This window comes from Myotis nattereri, assembly GCF_964212035.1.
Source record: "Myotis nattereri genome assembly, chromosome: 5".
Taxonomy (NCBI): Eukaryota; Metazoa; Chordata; class Mammalia; order Chiroptera; family Vespertilionidae; genus Myotis; species Myotis nattereri.
Window position 1 is genome coordinate 27,937,218 of NC_138080.1, and position 19,658 is coordinate 27,956,875.

Here is a 19,658-nt window from a genome sequence, read left to right on the forward strand (position 1 = left end):
CCAGAGGAGTGAGGGGTATCAGCCCCACACCAGACCTCCCAGTCCAAGGTTCCAGTGTTAGGAAGAGAAATCCTCATAACTTCTGGCTATAAAAAATAGTGTGGATTGTGGTGAAGTAAGACAGAGGGCGCTGGAGTCCCAGGTAGTTCCTCTTAAAGGGCCCATGCACGGACTTACTTGGACTCACTCCCCCTGAGTTCCAGTGCTGGGGCAGCAGCTTGAAAGGAACCAGGGACATACAGGGAGGAACTGAATTGTCTGGCATCAGGGTGAGTGCTGGGGGAGCAGCTTATAGCCAGACAGAAGTGCTGGCAGAGGTAATTGTTCCTTTTCAGACACACACACACACACACACACACACACACACACACACAGAGCTAACAAGCAGGCACCATATCTGAGTCTCCATCAACCTGGCTTACACTAGTTGACCCACCCTGGTGATTCCCTAAAACCCCACCTCACCCAACTTCTGGGCTCATCCAACCTGTTTCCAGTGGCTTTAGCCAACTGCCCTCTCTTGCCTCATGCTTCAGACTTTCCTAAAATCTCTCAAACAAGCAGCATCTGAGCACTGTGTACCCCCTACCTCCTGCTAAGTAGCCTCAGGCCCAGCATTAGCAGCAGCCCACTTTGGTTCACAGCTTGGCCTCTCCTGGGCACCTCCAAGCCCAACTTAAGTAGCAGTCATCTGCAGATTACTCTATAGCTCGTGCCAGTTGACCGCAGGCAAGACACAGGCAGTGGCAGACTTTGCACCTCCCAGGAGGCCCCAGAGCCAGTGTACCCAGTGGACAGCTTCAGACCATGCTGATTACAACCCTACCACCTCCATGAGCAATACATTCAAGGGGCAGACTCAGTGAGCACCAAAGCCCCACTGAAACAAGTCCTGCTCTGTAAGGTGGACTCCTGCACAGCAGCTCCTTTGCTGTAGTTGCAGTTAATCCTAATAACCAATTGGCCTAGGGGTCAATCCCTCCCAGTGGTGCCAACAGAAATCAAGGCTCAACTACAACAGGACAGTGTACACTGTCTACACAGGAGCACATCTGGAGCACCCACCTCGGGAGACTGAGGAGGCTGTGCCACTGGGCCTTACAAGACACCTATTACACAAGGCCACTCTACCAAGACTGGGAGATGTAGCAGCCCTACTTAATGTATACAAACAAACAGGGAAACAGCCAAAATGCAAAGACAAAAATCCAGGTTCCAAATGAAAGAACAGGAGTAATATCCAAAAAAATAGAACTAAATGAGAGAGGGAGGCAATAAATGAAATGGAGGCAAGCAAACTACCAGATACAGAGTTTAAAACAATGCTTATAAGGATGTTCAAGGAAGTTAGTAAGAATTTCAACAGCATCAAAAAAGAATCAACAGTAGAGTAGATGACACTGGGAATCAAATCGGTGATTTGGAATATAAGCAAGCAAAAAACATCCAAACAGAACAGCAAAAAGAAAAAAGAATCCAAAAAATATGAAGATAGTGTAAGACCTCTGGGACAGCTTCGAGCATACCAACATTCTCATCATGAGGGTGCCAGAAGGAGAAGAGAGAGAGAAAGAAATTGGAAACCTTTTTGAAAAAATGACAGAAAATGTCCCTTATTTGGGGGAAGAAAATAGACATACAAATCCAGGAAGCACAGAGAGTCCCAAATAAGATGAGTCCCAAAGAGGCCCAAACCAAGATACATCATAATTAAAATGACAAAGTTTGAAGACAGGGTGAGAGCCCTAACTGGTTTGGCTCAGTAGATAGAGCGTCAGCCTGTGGACTGAAAGGTCCCAGGTTCGATTCTGGTCAAGGGCATGTACCTTGGTTGTGGTCACATCCCCAGTAGGGGGTGTGCAGGAGGCAGCTGATCGATGTTTCTCTCTCATTGATGTTTCTAACTCTCTATCCCTCTCCCTTCCTCTCTGTAAAAAATCAATAAAATATATATTTTAAAAAAAAAAGATAGGGTGAGAATCTTAACAGCAGCAAGAGAAAAGCAGTTAGTTACCTACAAGGGAGCTCCCATAAAACTGTCAGCTGATTTCTCAACAGAAACTTTGCAGGTCAGAAGGAGTGGCAAAAATATTCAAAGTGATGTAAAGCAAGGACCTACAACAAATATTTCTCTACCCAGCAAAGCTATCATTTAGACTTAAAGGACAAGTAAGAGTTTCCCAGACAAGAAAAAGCTAAAGTTCATCACCACCAAACCAGAATTACATGAAATGTTAAAGGGTCTTGTTTAAGAAGAAGAAAAATATAAAAAATATGAATAATAAAATGACAATAAATACATATATGTTAACAATTGAATCTAAACATTAAGATAAACAAACAAGCAGAACAGAAACAGATTCCTTTATACAGAGAACATTTTGATGGTTGCCAGATGGAAAGGGTGGTTGGGTATTGGTGTAAAAGGTGAAGGGATTAAGAAGTACAAATTAGCTGGACCACTCTGGTTCAATGGTTGAGCATTGACCTATAAACTGGGAGGTCATGGTTCAATTCCCAGTCAGGGCACGTGCCGGGTTGTGGGCTCAATCTCCACTGGGCGTCATGTAGGAGGCAGCCAATCAATGATTTTCCCTCATCATTGATTTCTATCTCTCCCTCTCCCTCCCGCTCTGAAATCAATAAAAATATTTTTTTTATAAAAAGAAGTACAAATTGGTGCCCTGACCGGTTTGGCTCAGTGGATAGAGCATTGGCCTGCGGACTGAGAGGTCCCAGGTTCAATTCCGGTCAAGGGCATGTACCTTGGTTGCGGGCACATCCCCAGTGGGAGGTGTGCAGGAGGCAGCTGATCGATGTTTCTCTCTCATCAATGTTTCAAACTCTCTATCCTTCTCCCTTTCTCTCTGTAAAAAAATCAATAAAATATTTTTTAAAAAGAAGTACAAATTGGTAGTTACAGAATAGTCATGGGGATGTAAAGTTCAGCATAGAGAATATAATCCATAATATTCTAATAACTATGGTCAGATGGGTATGAAATTTATCAGGATGATCACTTAGTAAATTACTTAATGTCTAATCACTGGAGTTTCCACCTGAACTAGTATAATATTATATGCCAATTGTAATTGAAAAATAAAAATGATTTTAAAATGTAATACACTACATTAAGAAAACAAAGGGATACAACATATTATCATTCCACTTAGTGCAGCAAAAGCTTTTGACAAAATTCAAAACCATATTCACATGCCAAGTAAAATAAGTCAGACAGAGAAAGACAAGTACTGTCTGATTACTCTTATATGTGGAATCTTAAAAAAAAATAAGTAAAGCTTATAGATACAGAAAAGAGATTGATTATTTCATAATCATTCAAAAAGGGGGCTCGGGTGGGAGAAATGGGTGAACTTTAAAAATTTATTTTAATTTAATTTATTCTAAAACTTACTATTTTGGAAGGTCATCTATGTCTAACTAATATGCAGTGGTTTGGTTATTCTCAGTTTACACTAAACTTGGAAGGATACTGAAGTTACAAGCAATTGAAGTGATCTATACCCTCACAGCGTGCAAAGTAAGGAATCACAGTAATCACCCGCACCAGTGATTAGCTGTCAAAAAAACAGCTGAGCAGAAGTGACTTCATGGGGGAAAGGTGCCCTCCTCACACCACACTTGGTGCACAGCCAATGCATTGCAGGTGCTCGAAGGTGTTGCAGTGGAGACGCCCCTGGCCGGCCACGCTCTTGTGCATAGCTGCATGTGTAGCCAAGGAGCCCTCATTGGAGGACTTTTCATAAAGAGCCTGATAATGACTCCTGACATACATATGAAAATGAACAATGTCCTGAACACACTACAACATGATGGGCCTTGAAAACATGATGCTCACTGAAAGAAGGCAGACACAAAAGACCACATATTGCATGATTCCATTTGTATGAAATGTCCACAGTAGGTAAACCTATAGAGACAAAGTAAGTTAGTGGCTCTCAGGGTCTGGGGATGGAAGATTTGTGCAGGTTTAATTACACAGGTGTAAACAATAATATAAATGGAGCTACTTTACAATGAAGCTGGAGCCCTGGCCGGTTGGCTCCGTGGTTGAGGCATCAGCCCATGCATTGAAAGGTCACAGGTTCAATTCCCCATCAAGGGCATGTACCTCGGTTGTAGGTTCGCTCCCTGGCCCCAGTTGGGGCATGTGCTGAAGGCAATCTATTGATGGGTCTCTCTCACATCGATGTTTCTCTCTATCCCTCCCCCTCCTTCCTTTCCTCTCTCTCTCTCTCTCTCTCTCTCTCTCTCTCTCTCTCTCTCTCTCTCTCTCTCTCTAAAAATCAATGGGAAAAAAATATCCTCAGGTGAAGATGAACAAAAAATTTTAAAAGGTTGCAGTTTCAATTCTGGTAAGGGCACATGCCAGGGTTGTGAGCTTGATCCCCAGGAGGGGGCGTGCAGAGAGCAGCTAATCAATATTTTGCTCTCACATTCATCTTTCTTTCTCCCTCTCCCTTTCTCTATCTCTAAAAATCAATAATAATAATAATAATAATAAATATTTAAAATGGAGCTAGAGCTGCCATCCCAGAGGAACTGCCTTGCACATCTTATGCTTCAAACCTTTGGAACGTTATAGCAGGGCCAAATAACCGTTGGACTGGGACTAAAGAAACCTTGTGTCCCATATGGATAATAAAGACCATTATAAACTGATGAACAAAAATAGATACAGAGGCAGAGCAGCATCGAACAGACTGTCAAACTACAGCGGGGAGGCTGGGGAGGATTGGGGGGGCGGGAGGGGGAGTAAGAGATCAACCGAAGGACTTGTATGGGGCTAGGGGAAGCCAGGGGAATGTCAAGCAGGGGGGAGGAGGTGAAGGGGGGGGAGGAGACATGTAATACTCTTTGTAATACTTTAAGCAATAAAACAAAATTAAAAAATAAAATAAAATAAAATAAAAACCTTGTGTCCCAAACAACTGTTTGCAATGATGACGACCAGATAGAAAGTTAAAAACATTCTTTAGAATTATCATCCCTATGTTATCTGCATCAATAGAAATACCTTCCTTCTATTGATATAATTGTTTCCCTTCCCTTTCTCACAAATACCCTTTGCCTTTGTCTCCTAATTGGACCACTATTTGAACTTCTGCCTGACTCACTGCTCACCAAATAGCTATTCTTATTATCTCCAGTAAACGCTTATTTGCCTCTCCCTTTGAAAGAGCTTTTATTTTTAGGCTGACATCGGTATAACTGATTTAAATCCTTGGTTATTGGTGATGAACTCAATCTCTTCTCCCCTCTCTTAAGATTAGAGGGGAGTGGGGTGGGAGGGCTGAAAGTTCCAACCCTGTAATCAATCACATGTTGCTTTTTCTGGGATAGCCCCTATCCTGAAGCTACCCAGGGGCCCAAGAGTCACTTCAATGCATAAACTCAGGTATGTTTGAAAGGGAATTGTTCTGAATAACAAAAGATACTCCTCTCACCCCCATCATCAAGAAATTCCTATGGTTTTAGCTCTTGGGCCAAGAACCAGTGATGAAGACCAAATATAGATTCCTTATTATATCACAATATCACAGAGGGCGGCCTCTGATATTCTGTAAACTGGAGACTAGGAACCTGAAGATGGGAATGAGAGAATAGAACAAAGTTCTGAGCCCTAGTACTTGCGAACATAACCTTTGGAAACAGGGTCTCTGCAGATATAATTAAGATAGAGCAAAGGAGCTTGTCTCTCAATAAAGGGGTACAACTGGTGGTAAGCGCAGGGCCTGCAAGTAAGAGTCCCTGTGAGTCAGAGCGTGGCTGACAAATCTTGTCTTCATGGGCATACAGTCAATAACTATTTATTAAGCACCTACTGTGTTCCAGGCACTGTTATAAACACTGGAATTAGAGTCCACCCTCACTCCCAGATCAGATTTCACAATTGCTAGTCTTCCCCTTCCCAGAGGGGGTCCCTGAGGAGCCACACTAAGTTAGACATGGGAGGAGGCAGATCATCCCAGGCTTTGGTTCTATGGGCTTGCTACTGAGATCCACACATTACCCCGGATGCAGAGACTATTCCACCTCACTCAGGTATTCTGACTTTACAGCTTGATGCTGTAACAGGCAGGACTTTGGGGCCATCTCTCTCAGGGAGTGGTGACTGCATTTTGCATGCAGGAAGAATGAGCTAAGTTTTTGGTGACTTGATGGGTGGATTTTAATAGTGGTTGGTGTTTCCCACCTACTATTTTCAGCTTTTCTCCTTCTAGGCTTATGGAAGTCCGCCACTTCCCTGCGTTCTCTGAAGCTAGGCGGGCAGCACGACATGCCTTGGCCAGTGGAAAGTGAATGATACTGACAGTTCAGCTACCATAAGCAGATCTGGGCCCCTCACTGATCTGCACATAGCAGGAGCAAGTAATAAACATGTATTGCATGAGTACGTTTCAGGGATGGTTGTTATTATGGCGTAACCTATCCTAGCCTACCCTGACCAGCATACAAGCTTCAGGAGAAGGAGGAAATATCAGCTTTGACAGTGAAATTAAAGATTTTTTAGCTCCTATCAAGGCAGTAGTGTCTCTCTCTCTCTCTCTCTCTCTCTCTCTCTCTCTCTCTCTCTCCATATATATATATATATATATATATATATATATATATATGTAAATTTCAGAGTGGTATGGAGAGGGAGAGAGTGAGAGATACATCAAAGATGAGAGAATCATTGATCAGCTGCCTCCTGCACACCCCCTACTAGGAATTGAGCCTGCGACCTCCTAGTTCATAGGTCAATGCTCAACCACCGAGTCACACCAGTCAGGTCAAGGCAATCATCTTGAAAGCTGGCTTGTGGAGAAATTACTCAATATAGGAAACCAGTGTGTTTGCCCTCTAAGCTCCAACCCAAAAGCCCGCAACCTAGGCTTCTGCTCACACAGCTCCAGTCCACTCAGCCTTCCCTCTGCAAGAGTCCAAGGGAAAAGAAAAAAAGAATCAATGGGAAACATATCCTCGGGTAAGGAGAGGAAGGAGAAGGAGAAGGAGGAGGAGAAGGAGAAGAAGAAGGGCAATCACCTCTTCCAGCCATCATCTTCTGCATTGTGGCTTTGCTACTACCAAGCCCAGTACTGGTTTGTTACTATTTTCTGCTGCAAGCATGTCAAACTCACAGCCCATGGGCCGCATGAAGCCCACAACGAATATTTTTGTGGCCCAGACAATATAACGGTATATAAGAAATGTTTTAATAAACATTTCATAACTTAATTTTTACAATATCCTGTTATACGTCATTATTAATAATGAACTACAACATTAGCTAATGACTAATTACTATAATCATACTAGAGGCCCGGTGCACAAAAATTTGTGCACTTGGGGGGGGGTCCCCTCAGTCAAGCCTGCACCCATTTGCAGTCCAGGACCCCTTGGGAGGTGTCCACCTGTCGACTTAGGCCCACTCCCCGGGCGATCAGGCCTAAGCTTGCAGTCAGACATCCTTCTGGCAGCCAGGGAGCCCTCGGGGGATGTCCAACTAAAGGCTTAGGCCCCCAAGGGATCGGGTCTAAACCGTTAGTTGGACATTCTTAGTGCTGCCACGGAGGTGGGAGAGCCTCCTGCCACCACCCCTCGCTGGCCAGCCATGAGCCAGCTTCTGTGGCACTCCCCATATGGAAGTGCACTGACCATCAGGGGGCAGTTCCTGCATTGAGCGTCTGTCCCCTGGTGTCCAGTGCACATCCTAGCAACCGGTCATTCTGCTGTTCAGTCAATTTGCATATTAGCCTTTTATTATTATTATATAGGATGTCCCTATTTCCCCCCTTTTGCCAGGATGTCCCTATTTCCCCCCTTTTGCCCCCTCTACCCAGCTCTTGCCCCCCACTTCTCTCTGGCCATCACCATACTGTTGTCTGTGTTCATGGGTTGTGCATATATTTTCTTTGGCTAATCCCTTCTTTAAATTTACTTCTTTAAATTTTTATTTTCAGATAAGTGCTTATAACTGCACTATTATATCATTTAGAATTAAGATATTTTTTAATTGAACACTTGTAAATTTTAGCACAATTTAATAAATTATGTTAGAAGCAATTAGGAGATTTTTTCATGTAATTCAGATACATTCTAATTAATATTTTATTAATTTTTAATTTTTTAAAATTTTAATTTGAAATAATCTCATACATGTAAAAAAAACTATAAAATACTACAGCATATTATATGTACCCTTCACCCAATTTCTTAGGTGTTAATAATTTAAACATAACCATTATACAACTAACAAAATTTGAAATATATTTTTCTTATAATCTCTTTATTGTTACTTAATCCATTTACTTTGTTTTTGTTAATCTTCACCCAGGAATATTATTCCATTGAATTTTAGAGAGAGTGAAGGGAAAGGGAGAGACACATTGATTGGTTGCCTCCTGCACATGCTCTGATAGGGACCGGGGATCAAGCCAAAAACTGAGGTACATGCCCTTGACTGGAATCGAACCTGGGACCCTTCAGTCCACGGGCTAATGCTCTATCCACTGAGAAAAATAGGCTGCAGCTTAATTCATTTACTTTTAATCTATATGTGTCTTTATATTTAAAGTGGATTTTGTTTTTGATTCACCCTCATAACCTTTCTTTTAATTGGTGCATTTATGCCACTGACTTTCAGAGTGCTTACTGATAGAGTTACTACCATATCAGGTGGCTTCTGGGGCTTCTGGGGCTGGCCAGCAGCCTGAGATCAGATCCGACCACGGGCGGCAGGCAGGCAGCTTCTGGGGTCGCACACGGGGGCCTGGATGGCAGCTCGCACTGGCGGCTCACGCTGTCCCGCCCTGCCTGCAGTATGCAAATTAGTCGCCATCTTTGTTGGCAGTTAATTTGCATATTGCACTGATTAGCCAATGGGAGGCATAGCGAAGGTACAGCCAATTACCGTGTTTGTCTATTATTAGATAGGATTACATTCATTTCCCTTACTTGTCTTACATGCAGTTGCACCATTTCTCTCCACTAATACTAGCAACGAATATTTTAGCAGCCAATTGCCACATCATTAGTTTTAAACTGACTTGTTTGGTGTGCGCAACAGGAAATATTTCACTTTCTGAGAACAAGAAAAACAGGTTTATTTTTGTGACGCTTATTAATTTGTGCAGTTATTCAGTGTCTGGTAAGTGCACGTTCAAGAAAAAAATATTAATTTTTATTAAAATGTTCTGTTATTTTATGTTAACAATTACTCATTTGTTTCAGCCCTTTGTATTCAGCAGGTCTCTATCGAAATAAACCTATGTTTTTATGAAAATGGAAGCTTTTATTTTTTTTGTGGCCCACATACACTTAAACCTTGTTTATTTGGCCTGTGTTAGCCTTTGCATTTGATATGCTTGCCCTACTGGCTCTGTGCTGGGTGCTGGGAGAAAGCTTCCCTTATACAGTGGGTTCCTTACTCCTTTCCCCTTTCCTGGAGCTCAGCATCCAATGCTGTTTCTTATTCCCAAGCAGAAAGTTCTGGGAGATGAGACTGCCTCCTCTTTCACTGGAGGGAATAAGCCCCCCTTCCATTGCGTCAAAAACCTAGCATCTCTCTCCCCCGACCTTGGTAGAGATAGTTCTACTTACGTGCAGGCAGTTGCATGCTTAATCTACAGAGTCCTTTATTGTAGCAGCCATGAGAATGCTTCTCACAGACCTCTACCCACAGGGAACAGTACTGGCCTAGAGCCCCAACTGCTGTGCTCCAAAATCCATCACCTTGGGCTGCTCCCAGTGGATGACCAAGGCAACAGGGATACTAAGGCAAACCCAATCCTACGAGGCAAAGGACTTTACCCAGCAATTTTGGTTCCAGGCCTCCCCCAAATGCCGTGTAAAGAGTCCTTAGATCATGTAACTGTAGAGGGTGCTTCTATCAAACTTTCCTTCCCACAGTCCATCAGTAACCTTGCCTTTCCCGACTCTCTCCCCTTTTTCTCTCACAGGTGGCTCTCTAATATAACCCTGTCACTTTGCATCCTGCCTTATAGTCTACTTCTTAGAGGACCTGAACTAACACATTCCTCCACCATCTTTCCTCCTCCAGTAGATGTGCAGCCTCCTGTTTAGACCCCTGCTGTGACTGCTCACTTGCATTTTTACCTATAAGTTATCTGGAAAAGCTTTGCCTCATGCTACCTGAGAGCTTTCACATGGCAACCCTGTCAAAGCTGTCTCCTAGGCTCACATTAACGGCTGACTCAGGGCTGAGGCACAAGCACCGTGCTTACTGGTAGCTGTCCCAGGAAGCACTCACTGTCCAAAGGGTCACCCGACCCAGCGCAGAGCATTATGGCCCCTGCAAATAGGCCCCTGATAGCCTGAGCAGGCCTCAGGAATCGATGTCCAGGGCATGATCTGAGGGCACTGTTTCAGCCGTAAGCCACTTTAGAAGCCTTTTCCCTGACCCCGCCAGCCATCCTCCACCACAAAATACTACGTCTCCCCTCAAACTCATGTGTGTATAGAAACCCTAAATTGGGTTGGAGAGTGGTCAAAGAGATCACAGATGAAACAAGTTCTCTGAGTTATTCCCTTAAGGTACTGAAATCAATCCAGTTTGTTCCAGAAAGAAATCAAGTCTTTTTTTTCTTCAATTAAAATTTACATTAAATATTATTTTATATTAGTTTCAGGAATATAACATAGCAATTAGACAATCATATACTTTAAAAGTGCCCCCCCCCCCCCGATATTTCCAGTACCCACCTGGCGCCATACATCTACACTAATAAAAGAGAAACATGGTAATTGGTGTACGACCGCTACCCTTTTCATTGGCTAATCAGCGAGATATGCAAATTAACTGTCAGCCAAGATGGCGGCCGGCAGCCAGGCAACTTGAAACTAACATGAGGCTTGGTTGCCTCAGTGACGGAGGAAACCAACGTTCCCCACCTGCGGCTGCAGGCCTCTGAGCGGGCAGTTTAAGAAACATTGTAACAAATACCTCCGGACTTTAGCCAGCAGGATCGCAACATTGTAAGCAAAGGCCAGAAACCTACTTTCAGCCTGAGGCCTAAGAGCTGGAGCCAAGCCTCAAGCTAAAGCTGGCCCAGAATAAAAAAGAAAAAAGAAAAAAAGGAGCGGTTGGGAACTTCAATCACTCCCAGCCTGAAAACAGCCCTCAGCCCCTCACTCAGACTGGCCAGGCACCCCAGTGGGGACCCCCACCCTGATCCAGGACACCCTTCAGGGCAAACCAGCCAGCCCCACCCATGCACCAGGCCTCTACCCTATATAGTGAAAGGGTAATATGCCTCCCGGCACCGGGATCAGCGTGACAGGGGGCAGCGCCCAAACCCCCTGATCGCCCTGCGGCTCTGTGTGTGACAGGGGGCGGGCCCCAACCCCCTGAGCAGCCCTGCTCTGTGCCTGATAGGGGGGAGCTCCCCAACCCCCCCCCCACGGGCCCTGCTCTGTGTGTGATGGGGTAGAGCCATAACCTCCCCATCGGCCCTGCCCTGAGTGTGAGAGTGGCGACGCCCCAACCCCCTGATCGGCCCTGCTCTGTGGGTGATAGAGGGCGGTGCCCCAACCCCCTGATGGGCCCTGCTCTGTGTGTGACGGGGGCAGCGCCCCAACCCCCTGATTGGCCCTGCTCTGTGCATGACAGGGGGTGGCGCCGCAACCTCCCCATCGACCCTGCCTTGAGTGTGACAGGGGACGGTGCCCCAACCCCCCAATTGGCCCTACCCTGAGCGTGACTGAGGGTGGCATCACAACCTCCCAATCTGCCCTGCTCTGTGCATGATGGGGCGGTGCCCCAACTCCCCAGTCGGCCCTGCTCTGAGCCCGACCAGGGGCTGCACCTAGGGATTGGGCCTGCCCTCTGCCACCCGGGAGCAGGCCTAAGCCAGCAGGTAGTTATCTCCAGAGGGGTCCCAGACTGCGAGAGGGCACAGGCCGGGCTGAGGGACCCCCCCTCCCCTCCGAGTGCACAAAGTTTTGTGCACTGGGCCTCTAGTAGTTATTATAATATTATTGACTATACTAGAGGCCTGGTGCATGAAATTCATGCACAGGTAGGGTCCCTAGGCCTGGCCGGCCATCAGGGCCGATCTGTGGGGCAACCAGTGGAGCAATTGAGGGGCCCCCACTAGCACCTGCCTTGGCCAGCCTGGTGCTGCACATCCCCCCCCCCCAATTGCAACCACTGGTCACCTCCCTCTGTGGGGCGACCGGCAGGGTGACCGGGGGCAGGGAGGGGGGGCCCACTGGAACCCACCTTGGCTGGCCTGAGGCCTGTGGGATGGGAGCAGCTCCTGCATTGAGCGTCTTCCCCCTGGTGGTCAGTGCACATCATAGCGACCAGTTGTTCCACCTATAGTTCTGCTGTTCAGTCAATTTGCCTATTAGGCATTTATTATATAAGATTCTTATGCTGTACTTTACATCTCCATAACTACTCTGTAACCACTAATTTGTACCTCTCAATCCCTTCACCTCTTTCACCCAGTCACCCAACCACACTCCCTCTGTCAGCCATCAGTCTATTCTCTGTATCTATGAGTGTATTTCTGTTTTGTTTGTTCATTCATATCATTCTCTAGATTATACATATAAATGAAATCATGTGGTATTTTTCTTTCTCTGACTGATTTATTTCACTTAACATAATGCCTTCTAGGTCCATCCATGCTACCACAAATGGTAAGATTTCATTTTGTTATGGCCACGTAATATTCAGTTACTTGGCCATAACAGAATGCACCACTACATTTTTATCCACTTGTCCATTGATGGGCACTTAGGTTACTTCTATACCTTGGCTGTTATAAGTGGTGCAGCAGTGAGCATGGCGGCGCATTTATGCTTTCAAGTTGGTGTTTGGGCTTCTTCAGCTATATGCCCAGAGGTGGAATCGCTGGGTCATGGGGCAGTTCTATTTTTAACTTTCTGAGGACCCTTCATGCTGTTTTACAAAGTGGCTGCACCAATCTGTGTTCCCACTAGCAGTGCATGGAGGCTCCCTTTCTCTGCATCTTAGCCAAAGCTTGTTGTTTGTGGATTTATTGATGATAGCCATTCTGATGGGTGTGGGGGTGATATCTCTTTGTGGTTTTGATTTGCATTTCTCTGATGTTTGGTGACGCTGACCATCTTTTCTTGTGTCTATTGGCCGTCTCTGTGTCCTCTTTGGAGAAGGGTCTGTCTGGGTCCTCTGTCCAATTTTAAATTGGATTGTATTTTGGGGGCATTGAGATGTATGAGATCTTTACAGATTTTGTATATTAGCCCTTGTCGAGTGTATCATTGGCGAAAGTCTTCATCCATTCAGTATGTTTTGTCTTTTCATTTTATTGATGATTTCCTTTGCTGTGCAGATGCTTTTTAGTTTGATGTGGTCCCATGTTTTTGTTATTGTTGTTTTGTTTCCTTTACCTGAGGAGATATGTCAGGGGAAAAAATTGCTATGAGAAATATCAGAGATTTTATTGCCTATGTAAGAAACTAGGTCTTAAATACACATTACTGACTAGCCAAGCTTGTAACAACATGAATGAGCCTTGAGAATATCACGTTAAACAAAATAAGTCAGGCAGAATAAGTTAAGAACTATATTATTTCACTCATATGTGGGATATAAAACTGAAGGCAACAAATGAATAAATAAGAAAAACAAATAAAAACCCATTAGACACACACACACAAAAAGTCTTCAAAGCTAAGTTTGGCAACAGGAACAAAAAAAATATGTTATAAATTCTTTAAACTCTAATTATGTGTTGACATTCAGATCTGAAAGACTTCTATAGCTACTATGTGTCATCCCAGAAAAGAAAAAGCTAGAGTTCATCGCCACCAAACAAGTATTACAAGAAATGTTAAAGGGAACTTCTTTAAGAAGAAGGGGGGAAAATCCAAAATATGAGTAACAATAAAATATTAATTATGAATATTTATTTCAAATGTAAATGGATAAATGTTCTAGTCAAAAGACATAGGATGACTGAACAGAGAAAATAAGACCCATATATATGCTGCCCACAAGAATCTACTACATATCGAATGACACAGACCAAAAATAAAAGGATAGAAAAAGATATTTCATGCAAATGGAAAGGAAAAAATCTGGATTAGCAATACTTATATTAGACAAAATAGACTTTAAAACAAAGCCCATAACAAGAGACAAAGAAATGGTGGTTGCCAGAGGGAAGCGGGTGGGGGGAGGAGGTGGTCCTAATATAAGATGGCAGGAGAAAATTTGACTTTGGGTGATGGGCACATGGTGCAATATACAGATCTTGTAACATAGAAACCCACACCTGAAACCTATATGTTCATGTTGACCAACGTCACCCCAATCAATTTAATAAATAAATTTTTTGAGCTAGAAGAAACTATCTTTTATTTATTTATTATTATCAGTCTTCAGTGATATTCCAGATTATTCAGGTTATGCTTCTGAAGTATGCTTTAGCAAATCTTATTTAAATCTTTAATGTCTTTGACCTTAATTAGTCATTGGTAAAATTTATCTCTAAATCAGTAATTATTTCTATTTTCTTTTCTTTCTTTTTTTCAGTATTTTTTATTTCAAGAAAAATTATTTTATATATGATAATGTTACATGCAATAAACACCAATTATTCAAGAAAAATTATCTTATGTATAATAATACATGCAATAAACATTAATATTTCAAGAATATGAGAATTTTAAATATAATAATATTACCAAGACTGTACTAACATAGCATGATATCACAAAAGTTGCAGAAAATATTTAACATATGCAAATAACAGGATTATTTCTATCATATTCTACAATATTTTTTTCCACACTGGCTCTATTTTTGTTTATCAGTTTATGTTGTTCATTATATTCCACAAATGAGTGAAATCCGTTGATATTTGTCTTTCTCCAACTGGCTTATTTTGCTTAGCATAATTCTTTTAAAGTCTATTTGTCAGATATGATTATTGCTACTCCAGCTTTTTTTCTTTTCCATTTTAATGGAAAACTTTTTCCCATCCCTTCACTTTCATCCTGTGTGTGTCTTTTGTTTTGAGGTGGGTCTCTTGTAAACCACATATAGTTGGGTCATATTTTTGTATCCATTCAGCTACCCTACACCTTTTGATTGGAGCATTTAATCTATTTACATTTAGGGTTATTATTAAGAGGTACTTATTTATACCCATTTTAATTCTGTATGGCTAGGTTTCTCTCTCTGTTTCTTCTTCTCAGCAATCCCTTACAGCAATCCCTTTAGCATTTCTTATAATGCTGGCTGGGTGATGATTAACTCCTTTAGTCTTTTTTTTTTTTTTGTCTGGGAAGCTCTTGTTTTGGCCATCTATTTTGAATGATAGCCTTGCTAGCTATAGTAATCTTGGTCTCAGCTCCTTGCTTTCCATTACCTTGAGTACTTCATGCCATTCCCTTCTGGCCTGTAGAGTTTCTGATGATAAATCAGATGTCAGCATTATGGGAACTCCTTTGTAGGTAACAATTTTCTTTTCTCTTGCTGCCTTTAAAATTCTCTCTTTGTCTTTAATTTTTGGCATTTTAATTATGATGTGTCTGAACATGGGTCTGTTTGGGCTTTTCTTGTTTGGGGTTCTCTGTGCTTCCTTTACTTCTGTGACTTTTTCCTTCACCAGGTTAGGGAAGTTTTCTACCATTATTTCTTCAAACACTGTCTCTATTTCTTTCTCCCTTTCTGTCTCCTCTGGCACACCTACTATTCTAATATTGTTACATTTCACATTGTCTGACAGCTCCCTTAAGCTGTCCCTCTGGTTTTTAATTGGTTTTTCTTTTTGGTTCTCTAATTGAGTGATATTTTTTACTCTGTCTTCTAATTCACTGATTCTATCCTCATCTTCCCATAATCTGCTGTGTATTTCTTTCAATGTGTTCTTCATTTGTGTTATGTCATTCTTTATCTCAGACTGTTCTTTTTTCATAGTTACTATATCTTTTTTCATACTTTTGAGCATTTTTAACATCATTACTCTGAACTCTTTTTCAGATACACTTCTTATCTCTGCTTCATTTATCTCTTCTTCTCAAGAATTTGCTACTTCTTTCATTTGGGGGTTGTTTCTTTGTTTCCTCATTTGGGTTTTCTGTTTGGGTTTGTGACTATGTTTTAGGTAGATCCTCTACACCTCTCAATCTGTAGTGCAGGACAGTGTTAAAGGCTGTTTCTGACTAATTGGATCAGGCAAAGACCCAAAGCTTCCAGAGACTGTCTCTTTTTACAGACTAATAAGATTCTGACTTGAATTGCCCCTAGGCAATCATCCTCAGGTGTTTTGAGAGTTTTTTCAATAGGGTGGGGCTGTTGCTTCTGCCTGGAGGCTAATTGCTACTTTTAATCTCTTAAGTGGCCTCAGGGCAAGGTGTTTTCCAATAGGGTGTGTCGACTGTCTTCTCCCCCAGGCAAGGCAGATGTCTATGTGAGAAAGATGTCCTCCGCTGTGTGAGGGCATGACTCACCCCAGGAAACTTGAGGTGTCTGCCTTCTGATCTCCACCCCCAAAATCCCCAGTCCTGGGTTCTGCTCTCACAGCTCCAGTCCACTTTACCCTCCCTCTGCCAGAGTACAAGGTGGGTGGCTCCACAGGAAATTTTTGTGTGTTGGCCCTTTAAGAGAGTGCCAAAACTTTCAGCTGCCACTTCCTGGCAGACAGCACCCCACTGCTTTTCACAGCTAGATATTATGTTAGTATCCTCCTCAGTTTGATGCTCTCTGCTGGGGAGCCCAGCTTAAAGATTAGATCCCAGAGTTCCCATCGGCACCCCCTTCCCCCACACACAGCTGAGATATCTCTCCGGGATTTCAGTTGTTGTCTGTGGGTGCCTGGCCAGCCCTTTTGCACCTCCGCCCCTCCTACCAGTCTCTATGCGGTCTCCACCTTCGGTCCTTGGGTACTGGGTTCTCTCCTGTGAGTTCTCCACTCAATAAATAGATATTTTTTAAAAGAGAAACAAAGAAGGACATTTCATAAACAGTAGCCAAGATATGGAAACAACCTAAGAGTCCATCAATAGATGACTGGATAAAGAAGATGTGGTACATACATAGGGTGTCCCCAAAAAATGTATACACACACTTTGAATAATTATAAAGGCAGAGTGCTTACTAACATTTTATTTTCAAAATTGTAATATCAGCTGTTAAAGTGTGTATGCAATAGAATATTACTCACCCATAAAAAGAATGGAATCTTATCATTTACAACAACATGGATGGAGCTATAGGGTATTACGCTAAGTGAAATAAGTCAGAGAGAAAAATACCATATGATTTTACTTATATGTGGAATCTAAAGAACAAAATAAACAAACAAACTCATAGGTAAAGAGAACAAACTGATAGTAACCAGAGGGAAGGGGGTTGGAAGCTAGGGATTGGGGAAATGAAGGGATTAAAAAGCGCAATTGGCAGCTACAAAATAGCCACAGGGATGTAAAGTTTGGCACAAGAAATATAGTCAATAATATTGTAATAACTGTGTGTGGTGTCAGGTGGATAGTACACTTATTGGGGCGATCACTTTGTAAGTTATATAAATGTCTAACCACTATGCTGTACACCAGGAACTAATATAATATTGAATGTGTCTTTTTCTGGTTTTGAGATTAGGGTAATGCTAGCTTCATAGAAAGAGCTTGGATGTGTACCTTCCTCTTGTATTTTTTGGAATAGTCTGAGGAGGATAGGTTTTAGTTCTGCTTTGACTACTTGGTAAAACTCCCCTGTGAAGTCGTTCAGACCAAGGCTTTTGTTTGCTGGAAGTTTTTTTTATTACTACTTCAATTTCCTTGGTAGTTATCGGCCTATTCAGGTTTTTTTATTCTTCCTGATTGAGTTTTGTAAGATTGTATTTTCCTAGAAATATGTACATTTTGTCTAGGTTGTCCAGTTTATTGGAGTACAGTTGTTCATAGTATTTTTTTTTTTTTTTTACAATCCTTTGTATGTCTGTGGGGTTGATTATTACTTCAACTCTTTCATTTCTGATTTTGTTTATTTGGGTCCTCTCTCTTTGTTCCTGGGTGAGCCTGGCTAAAGGTTCATCAATCTTGTTTATCTTTTCAAAGAACCAACTCTTGGTTCTATTGATCTTTTGTATTGCTTTTATTTTGTTGTTTTGTTTTGTGTTTCTGTTGTCGTTATTGTTGTTTTGGTCTTTGTGTTGTTATTTCCACTCTGATCTTTATTATTTCCTTCCATCTGCTTTCTCTGGGCTTTTCTTGTTGCTCTCTTTATAATTCTTTAAGTTGTAGGGTTAGATAATTTATTACCAGTTTTTCTTGTTTTTTGAGGTAGGCCTTTTACACTGATTTTTAGAGAGAGGGAGGAAGGAGGAGAGAGAGAGAGAGAGAGAGAGAGAGAGAGAGAGAGAGAGAGAGACTGCTCCCACTGGGACTGGGGATTGAACCTGCAACCCACATAGATGCTGTTAACCAGGAATCAAACCCAAGACCCTTTGATGAACAGGCTGGTGCTCTAACTACTGAAACACACTGGCCAGGTCTAAATATTAACTCTTTTAATTTTTATAGCAATTCTATGAGGTAATTAACATTATTACCTCCAGGGAACTGAGGTTAAGTAACTTGCCCAAGGTCATACATCTGGTAACTGATGGAGCCAGAATTCAAATTTAAGCTCCAGGTTCAGGATTAGGGTAAAGAACGCAATGTGAGCAATGTAAGTGCAAGGTCAGATCCATTCTTTAAACATTTTGGGTCAAGGTGGTCAAAAGGTACAAACTTCCAGCTGTAAAATAAATAGATCATGGGAGGTAATGCACAGTACAGTGACTATAGTTGATAACACTGAAAGTTACTAAGAGAGTAGATCTTAGATGTTCTCATCACAAGAAAAAAAATCAGTTAAAAAAAAAATAGAAACCCCATAAAAACCATTTTGATATTTTGCTCATCCTGCACATTTTTGGGCAATAATTTATCGACTTTTTAAAATATTACACTAGCCTTAGCTGGTTTGGCTCAGTGGATAGAGCATTGGCCTGTAGTCCAAAGGGTCCCGGGTTTGATTCCATGCAGGAGCAGGTACTTTGGTTGCAGGCTCCTCCCTGGCTTGGTCCCTGGTCAGGGCTCCTGCAGGTGGCAACCAATCAATGTTTCTCTCACATCGATGTTTCTCTCTGCCTTTTCCTCTCTTTCACTTTCCCTAAAAATCAATGGAAAAATATCCTTGGGTGAAGATAAATAAATAAATCAATAAATAAAAATATTACACTAGAATATTATTTTACTTGATTACTGAGTTTTGGGGTGCCCCCTTGCTTTTGTACCTGAGTGTCACTCACCTCACCCTGCTAGGTTGACTAGCTTTAGAATCTAATCTTTTGGCCTCTGAGTCATACAAGCCCTTACCCTGGAAAAATGGGGAAAATCCAAATTCTTCCAGTCCTAGCGAGGAGATAGAGATGAGGTAGGGGAAATTGGTGCTAAAACGGGGCGTTCAGATGCCCCCTCTCCTGGCTGAAATCCAAGAAGCGGGAGGCATGATATTCGTTAAGGGAGAGGGGCTGTAGCTAAGGGGCCTTTGTCTCCTTCCGGTTCACCAAGGGGCATAGCTCTCTGGCCAGTGGGAATATTCACAGCAAAGGAGGCATGAAGGAGCGCCACGTTGGCACCTCCAAGCT